Source organism: Hyla sarda, chromosome 4 (genome assembly GCF_029499605.1).
Source record: "Hyla sarda isolate aHylSar1 chromosome 4, aHylSar1.hap1, whole genome shotgun sequence".
NCBI classification, from domain to species: domain Eukaryota; kingdom Metazoa; phylum Chordata; class Amphibia; order Anura; family Hylidae; genus Hyla; species Hyla sarda.
Window position 1 is genome coordinate 34,195,515 of NC_079192.1, and position 26,676 is coordinate 34,222,190.

General features: G+C 45.7%; 1 protein-coding gene across 6 annotated transcripts in view; it reads left to right on the top strand.

Annotated features, from left to right (window-relative positions):
- Window positions 1-26,676, top strand: part of KANK2 (KN motif and ankyrin repeat domains 2) — a 99,960-nt gene that overhangs the window by 14,722 nt on the left and 58,562 nt on the right. For 3 of the 6 annotated variants that reach the window (XM_056570476.1, XM_056570475.1, XM_056570482.1), the window contains exon 2: window positions 12,101-12,165. The gene's annotated coding sequence lies outside the window, so the exon portion shown is untranslated. Of the gene's footprint in view, window positions 1-10,864; window positions 10,932-11,636; window positions 11,887-12,100; window positions 12,166-26,676 lie in introns of those variants that run through there. The other 3 variants (XM_056570478.1, XM_056570479.1, XM_056570480.1) reach the window with 3 other exon arrangements.

The window sequence follows — 26,676 nt, forward strand, 5'->3', positions numbered from 1 at the left end:
ATGTCATAGGGACATCATAGGGATGTCATAGGGACGTCATAGGGACATCATAGGGACGTCATAGGGATGTCATAGGGACGTCATAGGGATGTCATAGGGACCAGCATTCTGTGGGGCTAATGTCCATTCTGTGTACATTTCATTATGCACCACGAAGGTTATTGGCTGAGCAGTATTAGTTGACACTCTCACCTGTTGAGCTTCGGCTTCCACCTTTTTCAGAAGCTTGACACCAGATCACTGACTCTGGAGGGGACCGTAGATTAGTAGAGTTTGCGCCATCACTGGGGAACAAGGTCAGGGTACTCCTGGATTTATAACCTCTACAGCCAAGCACTTTTGCCGTTGGTTGTAGTAATTCATTTTTGTTGGATGTACAGAAGCCCAAACCACAACTTATGCGATGTGACTGCAAAACGAATAAATAGAAAATACATCCGGGGGAGGGGTGTGGACAGACACTAAAGGGGTACTCCGCTGCTCAGCGCTTGGAACAAACTGTTCCGAACACTGGAGCCGGCGCTGGTAGCTCGTGATGTCATAGTCCCGCCCCCTCATGATGTCACGCCCCACCCCCTCAATGCAAGTCTATGGGAGGGGACGTGATGACTGTCACGCCCCCTCCCATAGACTTGTATTGAGGGGGTGGGGCGTGACGTCATGGGGGGGTATGACATCACGAGCTCCCGGCGCCGGCTCTAGCGTTCGGAACAGTTTGTTCCAAATGCTGAGCAGCGGAGTACCCCTTGAGAATTCCACTCAGAAATTCCACTTCAGCAAAGTCCCATTGTTGTCAATGGGATTCCGTGGCACCATGCACACTACGGAATTTCAAAAAAATAAACATGTCCTTCTTTTCAGCAGAATTCTGCGCAGACTTCAAAACCTAGCGACGTTCTCAGAATCTCCACCAGGAAATTTCTACAAGCGGCACCCATGTTCATTTTTGCGGCACAAACGCAGCACTAACAAATTGGGTATTTGTTTTCAAAATTTAACAACATGGGGTGGAAAGTGGGCGGGGTTTCAGCATATCGAGCGCGCAATAATTAAGAAACCAAAACAGTGTTTTTCAATTCTTTTTCTCTCCTCAAACTCAGCACAAACAAATAGCGTATTTTTTTTTTTCAGCAAATCTAGCGGGGAATATTTCGGAAACCAAAGCGGCACAAAAGAATGGTGCATTTGTTTTTAAAATTTAAAAACATGGGGTGGAAAGTGGGCGGGGCTTCATAAAAAAACTAACACGCAATATCTCAGGAACCAAACTGGTACAAACGTTTATTTTTGCAGCACAAACGAATATTCATCTTCTGCGAACATGGAGTGCCAACTTCACACTGGTGTTGTAGGTGACACCACTTTATAGAGTAAAGCTGATGAGATATGGCACGTGGTATACAGACGGGAAGGGGGGCGGGGGACGGGTGATGACACCGAGACGTGACAGGTGTATAACATCGTAGGAATTACAACTTTTTTCACAGTCTGGAAATCAATTAGTAGAAGGAAGAAATCTGACACTTCCTTTCAACGTCTTGAGGTGTTAAGTCTTTCCTGTCAGATGCTTCCTTATTTGAGCATTAGTCCTCTCCTCAGATTCTCAAAATACCTTTATATAGCAACATCCAATACATACTACGTAGCTAAACTAAGGAGGACAATTGACCTTCTTCATCTCCTTCATATTTAAGGAGCACCTCATTCCAGTGCCTCATACTTTGTCCTCGCTTTCTTCTATGAAGGCCTCCACTCCTCAGGGAAATGGCTCCATTGTGCTGTGTATATTTCTAGTACTCCTTTTTTTTTTTAGTATTAGAATCTTGCTCAGTTTGTTTAGATTCTTGTTATCATCTTCATTTTTGGGAAGTGGTTTGTAAGACGAGATCACATATTCCTGGAAAGAAATGAATCTTCTGAAGATAAGGTGTCATATGGCCGAGGGTTTTAGCTGGATTTCTCATGAGAGGGATTGTTATGGGGGAAAATATGAGTCATGAGAGTAATGAGTCGCTGGTGGGAGAAAGTGCCTGAGACGAAAGAATTGAGCCTGGGAAGGAGGCGAGAAGGAACGGAAAAACGAAAGATGGGAGTGATGGAGTCGTGTCAGAAGCAGAAATAATGGCGTGATGGACTGGGGAGAGGATTGTAAGGAAAGAATAGGGCGATAAAGAAGAGAGGTGGGGGGATGAGAGGGAAGTGATGGAGAGGTGTAGACTGAGGTAGAACGATGAGAAGGAAGTGATGGAGAGGTAAAGACTGAGGTAGAACGATGAGATAGAAAGGTAAAGACTGAGGTAGAAGGATGAGAAGGAAGTGATGGAGAGGTAAAGACTGAGGTAGAACGATGAGATAGAAAGGTAAAGACTGAGGTAGAAGGATGAGATGGAAGTGATGGAGAGGTAAAGACTGATGTAGAACGATGAGATGGAAGTGATGGAGAGGGAAAGACTGAGGTAGAAGGATGAAATAGAAAGGTAAAGACTGAGGTAGAAGGATGAGATGGAAGTGATGGAAATAAAAACACTGAGGTAGAAGGATGAGATGGAAGTGATGAAGAGGTAAAGACTGAGGTTGAAGGATGAGATAGAAAGGTAAAATACTGAGGTAGAAGGATGAGATAGAAAGGTAAAGACTGAGGTAGAAGGATGAGATAGAAAGGTAAAGACTGAGGTAGAAGGATGAGATGGAAGTGATGGAGAGGCAAAGACCGAGGTTGAAGGATGAGATAGAAAGGTAAAAGACTGAGGTAGAAGGATGAGATGGAAGTGATGGAGAGGTAAAGACTGAGGTAGAAGGATGAGATAGAAAGGTAAAGACTGAGGTAGAAGGATGAGATGGAAGTGATGGAGATGAAAACACTGAGGTAGAAGGATGAGATGGAAGTGATGGAGAGGTAAAGACCGAGGTTGAAGGATGAGATAGAAAGGTAAAAGACTGAGGTAGAAGGATGAGATGGAAGTGATGGAGAGGTAAAGACTGAGGTAGAAGGATGAGGTAGAAAGGTAAAAACTGAGGTAGAAGGATGAGATGGAAGTGATGAAGAGGTAGAAAGGTAAAGACTGAAGTAGAAGGATAAGATGGAAGTGATGAAGAGGTAAAGATTAAGGTAGAAGGATGAGGTAGAAAGGTAAAGACTGAGGTAGAAGGATGAGATGGAAGTGATGTAGAGGTAAAGACTGAGGTAGAAGGATGAGGTAGAAAGGTAAAAACTGAGGTAGAAGGATGAGATGGAAGTGATGAAGAGGTAAAGACTGAGGTAAAAGGATGAGATAGAAAGGTAAAAGACTGAGGTAGGAGGATGAGATGGAACTAATGGAGTGGTGTAGACTGATGTAGAAAAATTAGAAGGAAGTTATGGAGTGGTGTACACTGAGGTAGACAAATCGGAAGAAAGTGATGGAATGGTGTAGTCTAAGGCGCTCTGTATTACATCACTTTTTCCAGCACAATTCTATATTGCTTGTCACTGCCTTCTCTACCACTTATTTTTATACTTCTTTAGTCTACACCACTTCATCACTTCATTCTTATCCTTCTACCTCAGTCCACATCACTTTTGGGGGAGATTTACCATTGTATTTAGAGCTTTTATTATACTTACTCCAGGCACACAAAATGTCGCACATGCACTTAAGCGCTTATTTTTGTGACATTTGTGGGTATAGAGAAAGTACCAAATAGCCTTACCTAAACAAATTTCAGTGTGCACTTTGCAGTGGTTGCAAATTTATGAAGGCATTAAAAAAGTCGCAAACCCCTTAAAAATGTTGCAAGTCTAAGCCAGGTCAGGCCTGGTTTACAAAGCTGCCTTTCGAGAGCACTTTGAAAAAGTCGCACAAAAAGTTGCAACTGCAACTTTTTGTGCACAAATAGTCCCAGAAGAGAGAAATCATACAAAGTGGTGTTCTGAAGTAATTTTTAGTTTTTTGCTCATGTGCATCACATTTATCAACCCCCTCTGTGATAGTATGATAAATATGTCGCACATAAGCAAAACCAAAGAAAAAAAAAAAGTCTTCAAAAATCAGGTTCCAAAGACAAGAAGCCATGGAGCAGTGTGGGTGGTGATTTATAGCCTAAAAGGAGATGTGTGGACTGATAACCTACAGTTACATAGTTATCATGGCTGAAAAAAGACATACGTCCATCAAGTTCAAACAAGATATTGAAGGGAAGGGGTATGGTTGGATGAAGGGGATGGGATGTTATTATATTTCTGCATAAGCATTAATGTTATATTGTTTTAGGAATGTATCTAACCCTGTTTTGAAGCTTTCAACTGTTTCTGATGTGACCAGTTCCTGAGGTAGACTGTTCCATAAATTCACAGCTCTCATGGTAAAGAAGGCGTGTCGCCCCTTGATATTAAACCTTTTCTTCTTCAGAAGGTGTAGGAGGGGATGGAATATTGTAGAAGTTTATGTGAGGGATTTAGAAGAAAGCTATGGAGTGGTAAAGAAGATCTCAAAGGGGTTTAAAAAACTGGTGATGTTTAGACTTGAGCAGTGCATCTCTAATGATACCTTTTATTCCTTCTTTCAAGGCCTAGAGTTGACCTGCTAAGGTGTTATGGCCTATGATTGTACATGTCAGGACAGTATATGGCCTCGCCTGGCACAGTCATGTTGTTTACCCACAGAAAACATCACTTGTCATAAGTTCCATGGGCTGCTTCGAACATTTTCGGCCACACTACAGTGACATCAGTTGTTTTTGTGCTGAGTAACACAGCAGGGACAGGCAGAGCGGTGACGCTGACACACGGCAGGATACTTCCCCTTGTTTACCGGCGCTCAGGAATAACACGGAGGGCCGCCGAATACATCTATAGCTGCTGACGTTGAGGATATTTTGTGTATGTACGGAACGTGAGGTGTGAGTTCTCCACACTCCCACCACTTTGCATGTAATAGATGGCGCTATAGTTGCCCTATGGCAACCATATTACCAGTCCTTTTGTGGAATATGTGTTATGGATCATGTGTACGTAGTTTGGAGAGGCATAGTCAGACTTTCCTTCTCATGGCACATAGGTTCAGATTGATGCCTTAGACATTTATCCATATACCATGGCCAAGACAAAGCATCTTGTTGTCATCTCTCCTGGCACCCAGGACCCAGGGAACACCACCCACCAGCACTTTCCATGTTACAGATTTATAGCAGAGACCTACAGTAACCATGTTCCATCTATATTACTGTACTATGTTATCCTCATGAAGCAGAGGGTCCTTTCGGCACTAGATCCGGATGCACCTTCTACCTATGTATCCTTACAGCTCTTCCCATCTAGGTGGCTTTTCTTCTACACTACAAACCATAGATTAAATGGCTTCTTCTATGGTCTTGAAGAGGTTGTCTACCCTATCGACAGTTCCTTTGCATGAGGTTGGTGCCTCTAGTGATCCATACCCTTGGGCGGCAAAGCCACTCTTGGCAGTATGGTGGCCCCAATCTTTTACCTTCATATGTTCTAAGTGACTTTCCAATGTGGACATCCTATAGAAAGGTGGTCTTCAAACTGTGGACTTTAAGCTGTTGGAAACCTACAACTCCCAGCATGCCTGGACAGCCATTGGCTGAGAGTTGTAGGTTTCCAACAGTTGGAGGTTCACAGTTTGGAGGCCCCTGCTGTAGAATGCCAGGCTATTTATTTATACTACTATTCTACTTTTCCCGCCTATTATGACCTAACTTTTCTTCCCGACATCTCTGACTGTTACCTCACAGCCCCCTTAAAGTCCTTTTCCTGTTTCTTTCCCCGTCTGCCATGAGAAGCCCCCATCCCCCTCCTTGGGTACCAGACTGCTTCCAGCTGTTTGTCTGTAGGTCTCAGGTTACTCCATCCAGAGCCCCATCCCTTAGCTAAATAAGCCGTAGATGTTCCTTTTTGCCATAAATTATATGGATCCTGAAGGTCACCAAGGGGTGGGATATGAGGCTAAGTACAAGAACGGGACTCCAGACTGATCTATGGACAAAGGAACCCAAGTGGACATGGAAGTAGATAAGAAGTTGGGAGTTTCTGCTGCCGTTTCTGGAGGCCCTCGTTGCATATCCTGCTTTTGGCACATCTGGTTTTAATAAAGCAAATCGAAGAACCTTCCCTGCAGCTGTTTCTTTAAAAAAAGATTCCTTAACCTTTTTTGGCACAAAACTAGTGTTTTTAAGAACCACCCAATATGACCTCAGGCTTAGGGGGCAACAAGGATTCGACAGGCAACCTGACTATTATGTATGTGTTTATATTCCTCTAACAAGCCTCAGTAGGGGACCCCTTGTGGTTTTGAGTTTTATTCTTTTTTTATGGATGTTTTTTTTTGTTAGTGAAGGTGACCTTGTTGTAACCTAGAGGCTGAGTAAGATGTTCTTCATTTGGGTTATTGGGCTTGAATAGTGGGAAAAGGGTCCGGAAAGGGGGAGCATCATACACTCCTCCATCTACTTTGGATAATCCCAAATTGCTGGAGGGATCTTTAACTATAGTAGCAAGGATGGCGCACTTCAACTTAACCCACCCATATGCATGCCCTCAGATGCCTTGATTGAGAAATCTGACTTAGCCCAACTATTTGTGCCAAATCCAAGTCTTTCACTACAAATTTGCCCATACAATGTCCACTCCACCTTGATGTCCTCTCAGTCTGGATCTTCCACCTAGTATGGCTTTGGACTAGCCATGCTATCAACCGAGATGTCTTATCTGACCCTAACAGTTGGCGAAACAAGCCCCAAGTTGGCTGATGGAGCCTATCTGCCACCTAGTATGGTCATTGGACTAGGAATTTCTTCACCAAGATGTCTTATCTGACCTAAACAGTTGCCTAAACAGGTCCTGAAATGTCACGAGTGATAAAGCTTGAGGTTAGAGTCAAAGCAATGGCCCCTTTTTTGGCACCATCTTCTCAAGTGTTCTGTCCCCATCTTCATCGTTCTCACTCTAATGTTGGGTGTAGAACTTGAAGAGCTCCCAGTTATAGTGAAGGGGGCTCAATGGCTTCTCATGGTGTCCTCAATAAGTATCTCTCTGTGTAGGTCCATACTACCCCTATTGTCCTTGTCTATTGGATATTAGGCACGGGTAATATCATTAGTGAGGGTCATGGTGTATTAGTGCTGCGTGACAACAGGGTGTTTGTGTTACACATTCGGTTGTGATGCTCTGAATTCCAGGCTCTTGTAGATACCAGCAGATCATCCCCTATAAGGAGTCGGCCCCTGACATTCTTCCTCCAAGACCCTGCAGCTTCTTATCTCCTCAGTCAGTGGATTAACTCACTGTGTGCTCAGGAACCTGCTGCAATGTGACTCCATACATTATCCACAATGGGGTCACTAGTGACTGTGTGGGGAGCCCAACAGATCTCTGCAGGGAGCCGCATTTACACAAGTGCAGAGTATTGATTCAAGGGGGCTCCCTAGTGATATCAAAACAAGACCTAGCCACCCCCACATGTGCCAAAAAAGGGAGGTAGTTAGATACTGTAATAGGTGTCCTCCAGGGAGGGCTACTAGTGTCAACACATGATAAGGGCCATAGATATATATTGGGCCCAGAGGTTTAGCTTGTAGCTTCTGGGCCCCGATGCAAAATCTGTAACAGGGCCCTATATGCCAATTATAATAATAGTCACTTATCGTGTAGATGTGCTTTGGGCCCCCAACAGGCACCAGGACCCCGATGCGACTTCAACCTCTATAGCTAAGCCCCTGATTGGGCCCTGCTAGAGTAGCCTGCTTCTATGGCATGTATACCATTATCATCATACATTCAGTGATATATACTTTTGTTGTTCCAAACTATGGGAATGCTGAGTGGTCAGTAATGCTTCCAGTACTGCCCCCTAGAGGTTGTCATGAAGTTTAGTGAGCCGTCCATATAGTATCAAGTGATATCAAGGTTGACAGTGACAACTTTGATTGAACCGACTTTAAAGGCGCCCCCATGGTTGTAAGTCTATGAGGGATGATGAAATGATAGAGAGATGACACAGGGCGAGACACGCACAGATACTCCCTATACTCCACACAGACGTATATCCTCCATCTCTGTCGTTCTCTTCTCTGTTTTCTGTCTCTATTTCTCTCAGTTTCTCTTCTCTTCAGTCTGCACTCTCTCTCTCCGCTCATTATTGTTCTTTATATTCTATTTAGTGTTCTCATTTTTTCTGTGCTTTTCTATGTCTGTATCATCTCTTTTTTTCGGTTTTGTTTTTGTCTTTTTTTTTTTCTTTTCCTGTCTCCCCTCTATTTTATCCCTCTTTTTCATTCTTTTCACATTGTCTCTCTTTTTATTTCTACTCTGTTGGTCCCATTCAACAAATAGGCTTCCTCTGGCGAATTCCGCAAAGTATGAACGTGTTCATTCTTTCTGCGGGTGAATTTTTTGCAGCGGAATTTTCCGCCACTGAAATTGCGTTCACATCAACGCTAGATTAGTGCATCCGGATCTCCAAGCAAAGATTCTGGAGTGTGAACATCCCCTCAGACGTTCCGCTACGAAACCTCCAGCGTGTGCACAGAGCGGCAGAATCTTACTGAAATTTTCCTTCTTGGAAATTCTTTGCCCCAGATTTACCAATATAGGTGTGGTAACGGGGTGTGATGGAGGGCAGATGTTGTTACCCATAGAGCAGATGGCATTAATCCGGACAGGGCAGCAAGGGTACGGGGTAATACCTCATACTGGGCCACCACATTTCCTTCACCAATATTAGAAAAAAGAAAAGGGTAGTTGAAACAATTTGCACCAAATCTGGCTCTGGTGTATTTTTGGAGATCACAAAGTAAAATCTATGCCCACTATAAACAGGAATAGATTTGTGCCAAAATATACTTCCTCCTAAATCAGTCTAAAATTGGAGAACACCCCTACTTGAAAACCACACCCACTGCACGAAGACCACACCTACTTTGAAAATTTCTTGTGTGCCATGAAACAAATAAATGTGGGCCACTGTCCCTATCTCGCCCCTCACCCTGAGAGGTATTTGATGCGATTCTGGAAAAGGGCACCGTCCAACTAAGGACTGATCGGCATGATCAATCTGAAGAATGTAGACAAGTATCAGGAGAGAAGCGGGAAATTATATTTGTTATGCGGACCCCAATCTTTATATCCAGTGCTGACTTTAAGGTTTTCCAGACAATGGCAAAGAAAGACTTCTGGAGGTGGTGAGATTCAATGGCGCTGGTCAGGAGAAGATACGTCAGGTAGGTAAGAGAATGACTTTATTAAAACAATGCAATGCGTTTCACCGCAGGTGCGGCTTCATCAGGCAGGATGCCTGATGAAGCCGCACCTGCAGTGAAACGCGTTGCATAGTTTTAATAAAGAAATTCTCTTACCTACCTGATGTATCTGCTCTTGACCAGCACCATTGAATCCCACCACCTCCAGAAGTCTTTCTTTGCCATTGTCTTGTTGGGGTTGGGAAGGCTGCAGGCTGGATCTTATCTCTCACCCACGCTGACCACTGTTGTGTGTCACGCTGTGAAGCGCTCTACCTTATCTTTTAGTTTAAGGTTTTCCGGACAGTTTGTGACACGTGAGTTCCCTATTATACAGAATACAGTACCCCCTGGCATGAGTGCCCTCTGCTCACACTCTGTAAGACGCAAGAATGATGTCAAGCATTTCATTATGTAAGTGGGCCCAAGCCAACCACCGAGAGCTGTATGTGTCCTGGTAACAGGACAATAACATATCCACTCCTGCCAAATGTGGGAGAATTCTTTAGGCCATTGTCTTTTGTAATAAAGACATTTTTGAGAAGGGAGGAGAAGCTGGAACACTGTAAAATGTTGTGTAAGAGGGAAAGGTCAGCAGGACCAGAACTTGACTTATAGTATAATTTAGTTAACAAGAACTTTTTTCGAGTAGGGAAAGGTCTGAGGATCGCCAGTGGTCACTAAGAGGTAGACCCAGATGGCTGAAAGAAGGTGCACCTACTTCTTCTTAGTGGGTTTTGTCACTTTAGTCAAGCATTAGTAGAACGAGTAGTACTCAGAGAGTGGTTCTAGGACATCGCCTATCATCAAGTTTCTGCCCTAGTATTGTCGCCCCAGTCTACAAGAACTGGTATTATCGTGAGGTGGATACAGGGATCCCTCAACTCACAATGGCCTCAACATACAATAGTTTCACCATACAATGGTCTTTTCTGGACAATTGTAACTTGAAACCAGACTCAATATACAATGTACAAACAGTCCAGATCTGCAAAATATGTCAATGGCTGGAAGAACCGACCAATCAGAATGGGCATTCACTGGTAAATCACCTGTATTACTGAAGCGTATGCACTGAATTCCTGTCTGGTAGTGCCCCCTACAGTACAGGGAGGTGATACATGTTCTGTACTACTCTTTACCTGTACCAGGGTTACCTGCTCCTTTGGACACCAGGTGAGGGCGGCTCAGTGTTACTTTTTTTTAGGACATTGTGTACTGTACAGGACCCTGAAGAAGCTCCTGTCCTCTACACAGACAGTGATTACAGCTCCCAGCAGATCTTTCTTACTTTTATATGTAAGGATTTGCTTTATCTGTATTAGTTATCTACTTGTTTTTCTTTAATCCTCACTTTTTCCTATTTTTGGATGACATTTTGGTGGCTTCAGAACCAATTACCAGGTTTCCATAGAGTTATGGCCTCAACATACAACGGTCGTCGTGGAACTGATTACTATTGTAACATGAGGGACCCCAGTTCATCTAAGAGCAGCAACAGCTTAGTAGGTGCCAAGAAAGGATCATTGATCAGGACCACCGAGTGCACAATGCCAGGTGTCAGCTGGTGTGGTGTGAAGGACATTAGCATTGAACATGGAAGCAGTGATCACACGTGACTGTCTAGCAGCTGGACGGGTAAACCTGAAGGCGAGGGATGTGAAGAGAATGCTTCCTGCCCGAATGTCTAAAGACAGGTGTAAAATTTGTTGGGCGAGGATTATTGGTTGGGGGCTGTTTTATATCATTTGGGAATTGTTATAGGATGGCAATGCCCACTTCACAATGCATGGTCCATAAAGTCGTAACCACCAACCTGCTAACACTTCTGGGATCAGGTAGATCGGTGGTCTTCAAACTTTGTGGTCTTCAAATGTTGCAAAACGACAACTCCCAGCATGCCCGGACAGCCAACGGCTGTCCGGGCATGCTGGGCGTTGTCGTTTTGCAACATCTAGAGGGCCTAAGTTTGGAGACCACTGAGTTAGAGCAATGCCCCTTTGCCTTTACCCATTGCTCAATGAAAGTTGAAGACCATACTGGAATGGTGAAGGTTGTTATAGAAGTCTATGGGGTGGAGGGCGGGAACGTCATGGGTAATGCTCATGGAATAACATGTTCAAGGCTCCACATGTTTTTGGTGGTGGAGTGCAGACTAACGGGGAGATTTATCAAGACCAGTCTAGAGGAAAAGTTACTGAGTTGCCCATAACCAATCAGATTGCTGCTTTCATTTTTAACAAAGCCTCTGCGAAAATGAAAGAAGCGATCTGATTGGTTGCTATGGGCTACCCGGCAACTTTTCCTCTAGACTGGTTTTGATAAATCTCCCCCATAGATGATCTTATCCTATGTCAATGCACCATTTGACTTCATACTCTCTGTATGAAGTAACTAACCCCCCCGCTACGTTCCATTGTGCAGCGGTCTACATGGGGTCCTTATGATATAAATGGCTCTTTTGTTCCTGGGCCCATCTCCAAACTGCAGACTCTGCTCGTACACATGTGTCTAATAATAACCATGGGAGCGGGAACACCATAGCGGTAACATCTGTCTCCTCACGCCCTGACGGCTCGCAGCCTATATTCCTGTGACTATGACGTGGAGCAGGACAGTGACACCGAGGGGACAGGTTGTAGAGGGTGTCAGGTGCAGGGACAGTGTCGTGCTTCTTAGAGCAGTGGTCTCCAAATTGCGGCACTCCAGATGTTACATAACTACAACTTCCAGCATGCTGGGAGTTGTAGTTTTGCAGCATCTGGCGGGCCGCAGTTTGGAGACCACTGTCTTAGAAATTGGATTTAAAACCTTAAATTGAAAATTTTAAACAAACTTTATAACCAACACTTTCATTTTCCTTCAGGTGACTGGAAGATGACGTGATCTGCACAATCACATAGTGGATGTTTAATGTTTACTTTATATAAGGTCAGTATATATTTTTTTTATATATTGTAGTGGGAGGAGCAGACGCCAGGTCACATAGCTCCTCCCTCCTGTCTATATCACCCTGTAGTGGGAGGAGCAGACTCCATATCACGTAGCTCCTCCCTCCTGTCTATATAACCCTGTGGTGGGAGGAGCAGACTCCATGTCACATAGCTCCTCCCTCCTGTCTATATCACCCTGTGGTGGGAGGAGCAGACTCCATGTCACATAGCTCCTCCCTCCTGTCTATATCACCCTGTGGTGGGAGGAGCAGACTCCATATCACATAGCTCCTCCCTCCTGTCTATATAACCCTGTGGTGGGAGGAGCAGACTCCATGTCACATAGCTCCTCCCTCCTGTCTATATCTCCCTGTGGTGGGAGGAGCAGACTCCATGTCACAAAGCTCCTCCCTCCTGTCTATATCACCATGTGGTGGGAGGAGCAGACTCCATGTCACATAGCTCCTCCCTCCTGTCTATATTTCCCTGTGGTGGGAGGAGCAGACTCCATGTCACATAGCTCCTCCCTCCTGTCTATATTTCCCTGTGGTGGGAGGAGCAGACTCCATGTCACATAGCTCCTCCCTCCTGTCTATATCATCCTGTGGTGGGAGGAGCAGACTCCATGTCACATAGCTCCTCCCTCCTGTCTATATCACCCTGTGGTGGGAGGAGCAGACTCCATGTCACATAGCTCCTCCCTCCTGTCTATATCACCCTGTGGTGGGAGGAGCAGACTCCATGTCACATAGCTCCTCCCTCCTGTCTATATCATCCTGTGGTGGGAGGAGCAGACTCCACATCACATAGCTCCTCCCTCTTGTCTGTGTCACCCCATTTATGGGAGAATCAGACTCCTATATACTCATGTGGCAATGGGGTGTGATGCAGGGCAGATGGAATTACCCTAGGGGCAGATGGCATTAACCCCTTGTATTCATGACGCCAGAGCATGGTTTATCCTCAATACCACCCGAAGGTATACCGCTGGATCCTGGGCTAGGCACGGGGGGGCAATAATGACTCCGACGCCAAGTTACGGACAACGGTAGCTTTACTGAGTGACAGATGGTACAGTCTATACAGTGTAGCTGGGCCCACGGAGATGACCATTGACTTCAGAGACTTGTAGGAGAACAGGACAATTTAGTGTGGGCCACACTGACTTGAAAGATGACTTTGACTTGTGACTGACAATGCTGTTACATGACTTGAGGCCTCCTATGACTCCGGACACCCTCCTAGATTCGACTGCACTGGACCTCAGCAACAAGAGCTCTAAGCGCCAAGAGAGTGAGCAGAGGCTCCACCCAGGGCTTATATGGGAGAGACTCTGGAGGGGTCCCATTGGTCACCCTTAAGTCACCTGGTCACTGGTACCTCCTGGTAACAATCACATGACAACTCACATGTTAAACAATCTTAAAGTGACAACGCTTTCTTCACACATTACATAGTACAATACATGGTAAACATATGAACATGTGGGGGACAAGTGCAAGGGGGCCCAGGGGACACTGAAGGGATGCTGCCTGACAGGGCATCAAGGGTACGGGGTAACAACTCCCGTACTGGGCCACCACACTCACATATACACTATACGATCAATGATGTGTGTGGAAACACATTAGTCAGTGTGCAGACTATATGCAGATATGGCACTTGGCCTGTCATGAACTCGGGACCCCAGCGCTACAAGAAGACCGCCCAGATATCCTTCCGCCATCATCATTCTAATACATTCGGGGCAGGGGCATACACCCTCATGACATCCCCATATTTGCTGCAGTCGTCTGGCTGTATCACGTGACCCCCCCCCCCCCCCATCCTATAGCCATATAAGCCAGGCTTTGGGGGTAACCTTCCTCTTGCTCCGTCTACGGATTAAGAGGAATCTAAACCCCCCCCTGACTGGAATGTGTCAGGGAGTGAGGGGCCCCGGGAGATGTCTGTCTGCTCCATGGTGTTGAAATAACCCATTTTGTGTCATTCCTCCCCAACTCCTCGCTTCCTCTTTAATCTAATGCCAGGGGGGGAGGGAAGTGCCGAGTCTGCTCTCTGTCACTGAGGAAGAATGAGGGTTTGGGGGCCACATTCTTAACCCCTTAACCTCCTGGTGAGCCGAACATATTGCCTCTGTACTTTCACCTCGCCATTAAACGGGTACTCCGGTGAAGTAGTATTTTTTTTTTTTTTAAATCAACTGGTGCCAGAAAGTAAAACAGATTTGTAAATTACTTCTATTAAAAATAAAAAATAAAAAATCTTAATCCTTCCAGTACTTATTAGCTGCAGAATACTACAGAGGCCATTATTTTCTTTTTGGAACGCAGAGCTCTCTGCTGACATCATGACCACAGTGCTCTCTGCTGACATCTCTGTCCATTTTAAGAACTGTCCAGAGTAGGAGAAAATCCCCATAGAAAACATATGCTGCTCTGGACAGTTCCTAAAATGGACAGAGATGTCAGCAGAGAGCACTGTGCTCGTGATGTCAGCAGAGAGCTCTGTGTTCCAGAAAGAAAAGAATTTCCTCTGTAGTATTCAGCAGCTAATAAGTACTGGAAGGATTAAGATTTTTTAATAGAAGTCATTTACAAATCTGTTTAACTTTCTGGCACCAGTTGATTTAAAAATAAATAAATAAATAAAAGTTTTCCACCGGAGTACCCCTTTAAGTGTTTTTCCGGTTTAGCAATCGCTAAACCGCTTATATCTGCGCCCAATATGCTGTATTTCATTCATTTCTGAGGCCATGCTTTTTTATCCATTAGGTCCTATGTACTGTATCCTAACCAGTGTGCCTCCAGCTGTTGCAAAACTACAACTCCCAGCATGCCCGGACAGCCGTTGGCTGTCCGGGCATGCTGGTAGTTGTAGTTTTGCAACAGCTGGAGGCACACTGGTTGAAAAAAAACACCAATTGATATCATAGCAGATCTTCTTCTTCGCTTATCCTGTAAAAGACCCCTTTCCCAGCAAAGTGTAGGGGGTCCCTATTGACCTTGCGCCACAGGAAAACACCAGCATTATAAACAGTACATGTCGCTGACTACATTCAGGCCAATAAAATCAATGGGGCCCGTGCCTCTCTGAGCATGGATATGTAGGTATGCAATTTTGGCATTTTGCCGACATATCTGTGGCGCACGAATGTGATGTGAATGAGCCCTTTCGGCCAAATCTGCCAATTTTGGCTGGATTGGCTGATTATCTGGGGCTTCCCATCTCTAATCCATTTATTCTCAGTAAATAAAAGGTGTCTGGTTGCAGCGTTGTCCCCTGGTTGCGGTTTAAAGTACATGCACACTCTGCCGAGCTGAGTGTCCACGTATACGAGGTGATCCAGAATGATAGCTGTTGGTGAAATGAACATGATCTAAAATGTGTAGCCAGCTTAAAGTGTACCTGTCATACATTTTTACATTTTTTATGTGTCTAGCTTCTGTGTTTGGCTCACAGATTCCTTCTTTCTGCTGCTCACTGATTCTGACATCCTCTGCTCAGGAAGGGGCGTGTCTGAGGAAAGCACTGAGCCCGCCCTCACTCACCATGCATTCACTTCCTCCCTGAGTCTGCTGTGCTGGGTCTCTTCATCCAATCACTGCAGGCTGCTCTGTAACCCCCCTCCTCTCTGTTTTCATGTTGCAGTCTGATAGGACAGGAGTGAGCACAGAGGAGTGCTAGTCCCGCCCTCACTTACTGGACTTTGTCCCAGTCTGTGCTTCAGCTGGGACAAAGATGATGTTGCAGCCAGACAGGATTATGTTCTGAATGGTATGGGGACCCCTAGTGGTCATTTTTATAAGCCATGATTTCTATAAAAAAAGAAAAATAGAATTTTCTTATGAAGTATATGAGAAAGGTTACGGTTTTGCCAAGATGTACAACATAGAAAAAGTTTTGGTTTCTGACAGCGCTCATAAATTTTTTTTTTTGCAAATCAGAAAGTGATACAAATTTGTAAATGAACTTTGTGTAAAAACTTCAAGCCGTTCAGTACTTATCAGCTTCTGTATGCCCTGGAGGAAGTTGTGTAGTTCTTTCCAGTCAGACAACAGTTCTCCCCCACCACCACCTCTGTCTATGTTGGAGACTGTCCAAGTGAAGACAGTTCCTCACATGGACAGAGGGGGTGGCAGAGAGCACTTTATATGACTTCTTTGGGGAATACAGCAGCTGATAAGTACTGGAAGTAAAATATACAAATCTGTATCACTTTCTGGCACAACCTAATTAAAAAAAACATTCTCACAAATACCCTTTTAATCTTAAAATATATATCTTAAAATAGCCTTATATACACATTTTTTTTAAATAAATCTGTACAGACCATCCTTTTATAAAGTGCCGCCAGATGGTGTTGCCTTTCATAAACTCAATGCCATCTGGCAGCCAACATTTTGTGAAACTTTATACTAAAACATCCCAATCCGTGCCTGACTAGATATCAGGAGGAGTCAACCGTTACATAACAAGGATGGCGGCACATATTATGGCACTTAATGGATCGACGCATCAATTGTGTTATTGTTTTCTGATGGTTTTATGCTCTATTTTAGAACATTCCGGAGCGTTTTATGGCACAAATGACCACACAGCTCTCCGAGTATTAGTTCTAAAGGGGTTATCCAGGAAAAAACTTTTTTTATATATATCAACTGGTTCTAGAAAGTAAAACAGATTTGTAAATTATTTCTATTAAAAAATCTTAATCCTTTCAGTACTTATGAGCTTCTGAAGTTAAGGTTGTTCTTTTCTGTCTAAGTGCTCTCTGATGACACGTGTCTCGGGAACCGCCCAGTTTAGAAGAGGTTTGCTGTGGGGATTTGCTTCTAAACTGGGCGTTTCCCGAGACACGTGTCATCAGAGAGCACTGAGACAGAAAAGAACAACCTTAAAGGGGTACTCCGCCCCTGGCATCTTATCCCCTATCTGCAGCACCCCGCCATCATTACTGCACAGAGCGAATTCGCTCTGTGCAGTAATGACGGGCGATACAGGGGCCGGAGCAGCGGGACATCATGGCTCCGCCCCTCATGACATCACGGCCCGTCCCCTTAATGCAAGTCTATGGCAGGGGGCGTGACGACCGCCACGCCCCCTCCCATAGACTTGTATTGACAGGAGCAGGCCGTGACGTCACGAGGGGCGGAGCCGTGACATAACGATGCTCCGGCCCCTGTATTGCCCCTAATTATGTGCAGAGCGATCTCGCTCTGCGCAGTAATGATAGTGGGGTGCTGCAGCAGCGATCCCCGGGGGTCCCCAGCAGCGGGACCCCGGCGATCTGACATCTTATCCCCTATCCTTTGGATAGGGGATAAGATGTCTAGGAGCGGAGTACCCCTTTAACTTCAGAAGCTCATAAGTACTGAAAGGATGAAGATTTTTTTTTTAATAGAAGTAATTTACAAATCTGTTTAACTTGCTGGAGCCAGTTGATATATATAGAAAAAAGTTTTTTCCTGGAATACCCCTTTAAGTGATGGTAGTGACATTATTCCTCTGCATCTATAGGCTGTAAATTACTCCATCATTATTTACTCTTACATGTATTATACTGCGACTATATACTGCACGTTATTCATGACAGAGCCTTATGGAGAAGGCCCCCCCGGGGCAAAACATTTGTGAGGCCCCTCTCTATTTTTTTGGAAAGAGGAGAATAAGGTGGTCAAAAAACTGGCCATAATAATACCGCCATACTGTGTTAATAAACACTACTACACAGTGCCTTCACAACAGGGATATACTGTAAACCAGTGTTTTCCCCCAAGTGTGCCTCCTAGCTGTTGCTAAACTACAACTCCCAGCATGCTGGGAGTTGTAGTTTAGCAACAGCTGGGAGGCACCATGGTTGAGAAACACTGCTGTAAACAATAAAAGGAGATATGTCACACTGAAAAACATATCCCCATCAAGTATAGGGGGATCTCCCCATGCAATCTCCTCTACGGGGCCACTGCTCTCTTCCCGTGATCAGGGCGTGTCAAACCCAGCATGAAACGGTGGTCAACACGCCCCCTCCATGTATTTCTATGGGAGAGCCATCCGGCTATCTTTGGCTCTACCATAGAGATATATGGAGGGAGCCAGGGCCCCGTACAGGACATCGCAGGGGGGTCTCAAAAACTAAAACTTATCCCCTATCCTTTGAATAGGGGATATTTTTTTCAGAGTGATACCTTAATAGTGCCATATGGCGCCCAAATAATAACACCGCTATATAGTCATAGATATGTTAAACAATAAGGATACATTTACAGGTTGTGGACTATAGAGCATGGCGGGGATGGAGTGGCAAAACCGTAATTGCCCCTTTTCTCCTGTCTGGCCTAACTTTTCATTTTACTAATTCCCGTCTTGGATCCGTCTTGTAATTACAAGGATTTCGGTTATATAAGGGATGTCCTAGGTCTCCCCTGACCTGACTCCTTTCCCCACGGCTGCGAGGGAGAAAAAGGCGTAATTGGCGGGAAGCCAGGCAGCGACCAGAGTGGGTTAGAAATGTTTATTTATAGAGAAAATGAATTCCATATAAGGGGACGGGATGTGGGAAGAGAGGGGGGCAGAGATGGAGAGAAGAGCCTCAGGACTGGTAGGAGCAGAGGAAGGGGTCAGGACGCAGGTTTATTTCACGTCTGTGAACACTGGAATAATGTTATGTTGTTAGGAGAAATGTACTTTCCTTATACACCATCCTACAAGTGTCCCAGATGTCCTGGTAATTGTAGGATGTTTTTTTTTTGTTTTTTTTTTTGTTCTGCGGTCACACCACACACATTATAATCTGATAAGGTATGCTGAAGAATATGTAATTTTATAATACTGCTCCCTATGTACAAGAATATAACTACTATAATACTGCTGATATATACAATAATATAACTACTATAATACTGCCTCCTATATACAAGAATATAACTACTATAATACTGCTCCTATGTACAAGAATATAACTACTATAATACTGCTCTTATGAACAAGAATATAACTACTATAATACTGTCTCCTATACACAATAATATAACTACTATAATACTGCCTCCTATATACAAGAATATAACTACTATAATACTGCTCCTATATACAAGAATATAACTACTATAACACTGCCTCCTATGTACAAGAATGTAACTACTATAATACTGCTCCTATGTACAAGAATATAACTACTATAATACTGCCTCCTATATACAAGAATGTAACTACTATAATACTGCTCCTATATACAAGAATATAACTACTATAATACTGCCTCCTATATACAAGAATATAACTACTATAATACTGCTCCTATGTACAAGAATATAACTACTATAATACTGCTCCTATACACAATAATATAACTACTATAATACTGCCTCCTATATACAAGAATATAACTACTATAATACTGCTCCTATGTACAAGAATATAACTACTATAATACTGCCTCCTGTATACAAGAATATAACTACTATAATACTGCTCCTATATACAAGAATATAACTACTATAATACTGCTCCTATATACAAGTATATAAATACTATAATACTGCTCCTATATACAAGAATATAACTACTATAATACTGCCTCCTATATACAAGAATATAACTACTATAATACTGCCTCCTATATACAAGAATATAACTACTATAATACTGCTCCTATGTACAAGAATATAACTACTATAATACTGCTCCTATATACAAGAATATAGCTACTATAATACTGCTCCTATATACAAGAATATAACTACTATAATACTTCCTCCTATATACAAGAATATAATTACTATAATACTGCTCCCATATACAAGAATATAAAAACTATAATACTGCCTCCTATGTACAGGAATATAACTACTATAATACTGCTCCTATGTCCAAGAATATAACTACTATAATACTGCCTCCTATATACAAGAATATAACTACTATAATACTGCTCCTATATACAAGAATATAACTACTATAATACTGCTCCTATATACAAGAATATAACTACTATAATACTGCTCCTATATACAAGAATATAACTACTATAATACTGCTCCTATGTACAAGAATATAACTACTATAATACTGCTCCTATGTACAAGAATATAACTACTATAATACTGCTCCTATATACAAGAATATAACTACTATAATACTGCCTCCTATGTACAAGAATATAACTTCTATAATACTGCCTCCTATGTACAAGAATATAACTGTCACGATGCCGGCTGGCAGGAGGTGGATCCTCTGTGTCAGTGAGGGATTGGCGTGGACCGTGCTAGTGGACCGGTTCTAAGCTGCTACTGGTTTTCACCAGAGCCCGCCGCAAAGCGGGATGGTCTTGCAGCGGCGGTAGCAACCAGGTCGTATCCACTAGCAACGGCTCAACCTCTCTGACTGCTGAAGATAGGCGCGGTACAATGGAGAAGACAAGAGCAAGGTCGGACGTAGCAGAAGGTCGGGGCAGGCAGCAAGGATCGTAGTCAGGGGCAAGTCAAGGTCTGGAACACAGGCTAGGAACACACTGGGAAACGCTTTCACTGGCACGATGGCAACAAGATCCGGCAAGGAAGGGAAGGGGAAGTGAGGTAATATAGGGAAGTGCACAGGTGAATACACTAATTAAGCCAACTGCGCCAATCAGCGGCGCAGTGGCCCTTTAAATCGTAGAGACCCGGCGCGCGCGCGCCCTAAGGAGCGGGGCCGCGAGCGCCGGGACAGGACCGACGGAGAGCGAGTCAGGTACGGGAGCTGGGGTGCGCATCGCGAGCGGGCGCCACCCGCATCGCGAATCGCATCCCGGCTGGAAGAGGTATCGCAGCGCACCCGGTCAGCAGGTCTGACCGGGGCGCTGCGATTGCGAGGATGTTGCGAGCGCTCCGGGGAGGAGCGGGGACCCGGAGCGCTCGGCGTAACAGTACCCCCCCCTTGGGTCTCCCCCTCTTCTTGGAGCCTGAGAACCTGAGGACCAGACTTTTGTCTAGGATGTTGTCCTCAGGTTCCCAGGATCTCTCTTCAGGGCCACAGCCCTCCCAATCTACCAAAAAAAATCTTTTTCCTCTGACCGTCTTGGAGGCCAGTATCTCCTTTACGGAGAAGATGTCAGAAGAACCGGAAACAGGAGTGGGAGAAACAAGTTTGGGAGAGAAACGGTTGATGATGAGTGGTTTAAGGAGAGAGACATGGAAGGCATTGGGAATACGAAGAGAAGGAGGAAGAAGGAGTTTGTAAGAGACAGGATTAATCTGGCACAAGACTTTGAAAGGACCAAGATAGCGTGGTCCCAATTTGTAACTGGGGACACGAAAGCGGACATATTTAGCGGAGAGCCATACCTTGTCTCCGGGAGCAAAAATGGGGGGGGTTCTTCTTTTCTTATCGGCAAACCTTTTCATGCGGGATGAAGCCTGTAAAAGAGAATTTTGGGTCTCTTTCCATATGGTGGAAAGATCACGAGTTACTTCATCCACAGCGGGCAAACCAGAGGGCAAGGGAGTAGGGAGGGGGGGAAGAGGGTGACGGCCGTACACCACGAAAAATGGGGACTTAGCAGAAGATTCAGAGACTCTGAAGTTGTATGAGAATTCGGCCCATGGTAGAAGATCTGCCCAGTCATCCTGGCGGGAGGAAACAAAATGCCGTAAATAGTCACCCAGGACCTGGTTAATTCTTTCTACTTGCCCATTGGATTGGGGATGATAAGAAGAAGAGAAGTTTAATTTAATCTTGAGCTGTTTACAGAGGGCCCTCCAGAATTTAGACACGAATTGGACGCCTCTATCCGAGACGATCTGCGTGGGCAAACCGTGAAGACGAAAAATGTGTACAAAAAATTTTTTGCCAACTGAGGCGCTGAAGGAAGACCAGGAAGAGGAATAAAATGTGCCATCTTGGAAAATCGATCAACAACCACCCAAACAACAGTGTTGCCACGGGATGGGGGTAGGTCAGTAATAAAGTCCATACCAATCAGTGACCAAGGCTGTTCGGGGACAGGCAGAGGATGAAGGAGACCAGCAGGCTTCTGGCGAGGAGTCTTATCCCGGGCACAGACAGTACAGGCCCGCACAAAATCAACAACATCCGTCTCCAGAGTCGGCCACCAATAGAAACGAGAGATGAGTTGCAGGGACTTTTTGATGCCCCCATGGCCTGCGAGGTGGGAGGAGTGACCCCATCTGAGAATCCCGAGACGTTGGCGTGGAGAAACGAAGGTCTTCCCTGGAGGAGTTTGCCTGATGGAGGCTGGAGAAGTGGAGATCAGACAGTCAGGAGGAATGATGTGTTGCGGAGAGACCTCTGCTTCCGAGGCATCCGAGGAACGAGAGAGGGCATCGGCCCTAATGTTCTTGTCGGCAGGGCGAAAATGAATTTCAAAGTTAAAACGGGCAAAGAACAACGACCACCTGGCCTGGCGAGGGTTCAGCCGTTGGGCAGACTGGAGATAGGAGAGATTCTTGTGATCGGTGTAAATGATAACTGGAAATTTTGATCCCTGCAGCAGATATCTCCATTCCTCAAGTGCCAATTTAATGGCCAGTAGTTCTCGATCCCCGATGGAGTAGTTTCTCTCCGCCGGAGAGAAGGTCCTAGAAAAAAAACCACAAGTAACAGCATGCCCGGAAGAATTTTTTTGTAGAAGGACCGCTCCAGCTCCCACTGAGGAGGCATCTACCTCCAATAGGAAGGGTTTAGATGGGTCAGGTCTGGAGAGCACGGGAGCAGAAGAAAAGGCAGACTTGAGCCGTTTAAATGCGTCTTCCGCTTGGGGAGACCAGGACTTAGGATTGTCATTTTTCTTGGTTAAAGCCACGATAGGAGCTACAATGGTGGAAAAGTGTGGAAAAAATTGTCTGTAATAATTGGCGAACCCCAAAAAACGTTGGATAGCACGGAGTCCGGAGGGGCGTGGCCAATCCAAGACGGCAGAGAGTTTATCCGGGTCCATTTGTAATCCCTGGCCAGAGACCAAGTATCCTAGGAAAGGAAGAGATTGACATTCAAACAGACATTTCTCCATTTTGGCATAAAGTTGATTGTCTCGAAGTCTCTGAAGAACCATGCGGACATGCTGGCGGTGTTCTTCTAAGTTGGCAGAAAAAATCAGAATATCGTCCAGATACACAACAACACAGGAATATAAGAGATCACGAAAAATTTCATTAACAAAGTCTTGGAAGACGGCAGGGGCGTTGCACAGGCCAAAGGGCATGACCAGATACTCAAAGTGTCCATCTCTGGTGTTAAATGCAGTCTTCCATTCGTCCCCCTCCCTGATGCGGATGAGATTATAAGCACCTCTTAAGTCCAGTTTGGTCAAGATGTGGGCACCTTGAAGGCGATCAAAGAGTTCTGAGATAAGAGGTAGAGGGTAGCGGTTCTTTACCGTGATTTTATTAAGTCCGCGGTAATCAATGCAAGGACGTAGGGAGCCATCTTTTTTGGACACAAAAAAAAATCCAGCTCCGGCAGGAGAGGAGGATTTGCGGATAAACCCCTTTTTTAAATTCTCCTGGATGTATTCAGACATAGCAAGAGTCTCTGGAGCGGACAGAGGATAAATTGTGCCCCGGGGTGGAGTAGTGCCCGGGAGGAGGTCAATAGGACAGTCATAAGGCCTGTGAGGAGGTAAAGTCTCAGCTTGCTTTTTGCAAAATACGTCAGCATAGTCCATATAAGCCTTAGGGAGACCGGTTACAGGGGGAACCACAGGGTCACGGCAGGGAGTACTGGGAACCGGTTTAAGACAGTCCTTGAAACAAGAAGTACCCCAGCTCTTGATCTCTCCTGTGGACCAATCAAGGGTTGGGGAATGGCGTTGAAGCCACGGTAATCCAAGGAGAATTTCAGAAGTGCAATTGGAGAGGACCAAAAACTCAATTTTTTCGTGATGGGGTCCGATGCACATTAGGAGGGGTTCCGTGCGGTAACGCACGGTACAGTCCAATCTTTGATTGTTAACACAATTGATGTAGAGGGGTCTGGCGAGACTGGTCACCGGGATGTTGAACCTGTTGATGAGGGAGGCCAAAATAAAATTTCCTGCAGATCCGGAGTCCAAGAAGGCCATAGTAGAGAAGGAGAAGATGGAGGAAGATATCCGCACAGGCACTGTAAGGCGTGGAGAAGCAGAGTAGACATCAAGAACTGTCTCACCTTTGTGCGGAGTCAGCGTACGTCTTTCCAGGCGGGGAGGACGGATAGGACAATCCTTCAGGAAGTGTTCGGTACCGGCACAGTACAGGCACAGATTCTCCATGCGGCGTCGTGTCCTCTCTTGAGGTGTCAAGCGAGACCGGTCAACTTGCATAGTCTCCACGGCGGGAGGCACAGGAACGGATTGCAGAGGACCAGAGGAGAGAGGAGCCGGGGAGAGAAACCGCCTCGTGCGAACAAAGTCCATATCCTGGCGGAGCTCCTGACGCCTTTCGGAAAAACGCATGTCAATGCGAGTGGCTAGATGAATAAGTTCATGCAGGTTAGCAGGAATTTCTCGTGCGGCCAGAACATCTTTAATGTTGCTGGATAGGCCTTTTTTAAAGGTCGCGCTGAGGGCCTCATTATTCCAAGATAATTCGGAAGCAAGAGTACGGAATTGGATGGCGTACTCGCCAACGGAAGAATTACCCTGGACCAGGTTCAGCAGGGCAGTCTCAGCAGAAGAGGCTCGGGCAGGTTCCTCAAAGACACTTCGAATCTCCGTGAAGAAGGAGTGTACAGAGGCAGTGATGGGGTCATTGCGGTCCCAGAGCGGTGTGGCCCATGACAGAGCTTTTCCGGACAGAAGGCTGACTACGAAAGCCACCTTAGACCTTTCAGTAGGAAACTGGTCCGACATCATCTCCAAGTGCAGGGAACATTGTGAAAGAAAGCCACGGCAAAACTTAGAGTCCCCATCAAATTTATCCGGCAAGGATAGTCGTAGACCAGAAGCGGCCACTCGCTGCGGAGGAGGTGCAGGAGCTGGCGGAGGAGATGATTGCTGGAGCTGGGGTAGTAGCTGCTGTAGCATCACGGTCAGTTGAGACAGCTGGTGGCCTTGTTGCGCTATCTGTTGCGACTGCTGGGCGACCACCGTGGTGAGGTCGGCGACAACTGGCAGTGTAACTTCAGCGGGATCCATGGCCGGATCTACTGTCACGATTCGGCTGGCAGGAGGTGGATCCTCTGTGCCAGAGAGGGATTGGCGTGGACCGTGCTAGTGGACCGGTTCTAAGCTGCTACTGGTTTTCACCAGAGCCCGCCGCAAAGCGGGATGGTCTTGCAGCGGCGGTAGCAACCAGGTCGTATCCACTAGCAACGGCTCAACCTCTCTGACTGCTGAAGATAGGCGCGGTACAATGGAGAAGACAAGAGCAAGGTCGGACGTAGCAGAAGGTCGGGGCAGGCAGCAAGGATCGTAGTCAGGGGCAACGGCAGGAGGTCTGGAACACAGGCTAGGAACACACTGGGAAACGCTTTCACTGGCACGATGGCAACAAGATCCGGCAAGGAAGGGAAGGGGAAGTGAGGTAATATAGGGAAGTGCACAGGTGAATACACTAATTAAGCCAACTGCGCCAATCAGCGGCACAGTGGCCCTTTAAATCGTAGAGACCCGGCGCGCGCGCGCCCTAAGGAGCGGGGCCGCGTGCGCCGGGACAGGACCGACGGAGAGCGAGTCAGGTACGGGAGCCGGGGTGCGCATCGCGAGCGGGCGCCACCCGCATCGCGAATCGCATCCCGGCTGGAAGAGGTATCGCAGCGCACCCGGTCAGCAGGTCTGACCGGGGCGCTGCGATTGCGAGGATGTTGCGAGCGCTCCGGGGAGGAGCGGGGACCCGGAGCGCTCGGCGTAACAATAACTACTATAATACTGCCTCCTATGTACAAGAATATACTATAACACTGTCTGTATAGGGGATTGTACCATGGGGTTTGTGTATAGCTAGGGGTGGTGGTTATAACTAATCCCTCAGTGGACATTGATAGCTGCTCGGGCCTGTTGATAAGTGATGATGTTCTACCGTAATGTGGCAGAACGTTCCTTCGTTATCTTCTTACCCTGTAGCCTTCGCACATCATGTCCGTGTGTTACATTTTCCAACCAGAGGTTTTCCAGCTGCAGAATGTTTCCATCATATATGTGTCAGGTCTGCAGGTTGTCAGTGACTATTAGCTGCCTTAACCTATGGCCTGTACATGCTTATCAGGGGCATAATTATGGGGGGTGGCAGGATATGTGCCCCCAGCACAGCGCTCATCGTGTCCTGATATACTCCATATGTCAAGTTGTGGTCATCATTCAATAACAGATATGTGTTCCTGAGGGATCACACCAGTGTCACAAGTCATTGGAGGTCATCAGTGATATGAACAGAAATGTTCTATACACCAACCTAGAACATTGTGACCCCCAGCCTACAGCAGTGTAACCCAACCAGTGTGCCTCCAGCTGCTGCAAAACTACAACTCCCAGCATGTACGGACAGCCATGTCACGTCCACTCCCACAAAACCACACCTCCTGCAAAGCCCTGCAC